Below are 540 nucleotides of genomic sequence, written 5' to 3'. Positions count from 1 at the left end.
CAATAATTAAAGAATCATTCAAGAAAATATGTAATATAAACCATGGTAAGAAATAACAGAAGGCAGAGCACTGCAACAGCAAACCATTATTTATGGGAAAATCTGAGTTAGTCTGGGCAATCAAGCAAAGTTTCCCAAAACAAGGACATTTTTAACTAAGATTTAAGGAATAAGTAAGATTGGTACCTGCACTGTGCAGGGTAGGAAGACTGCCAAGGAGAACAGAATGTGCAAAAGGTCTGTGGCAGGATGGAATTATTAGAAATCATCCAGTCCAATCCTTAGGTTTGCCAGTGAAGAAACAAAGGCTCAGAGAGTCTATGGCTCATATTAGTGTCAGAGCAGGGACTGAAACCCAGGACTCCTACCATCAGGTCTAGTGCTCTTTCCATTCCACCATGTTGGCAAGCAAAATGTTGGCAAGAATACTAAAATATCTTATTAAATGATATTTGTCATTTGATGATCCATGATCTATTATGGGTAATCCATAATTTTGTAATTTATTTTCACTTAAAAATAATAATGGCCAACATTTTG

This window comes from Theropithecus gelada, chromosome 8 (genome assembly GCF_003255815.1).
Source record: "Theropithecus gelada isolate Dixy chromosome 8, Tgel_1.0, whole genome shotgun sequence".
NCBI lineage: Eukaryota > Metazoa > Chordata > Mammalia > Primates > Cercopithecidae > Theropithecus > Theropithecus gelada.
The sequence above is the reverse complement of the archived record's forward strand: the minus strand, read 5'-3'. Positions refer to the sequence as shown.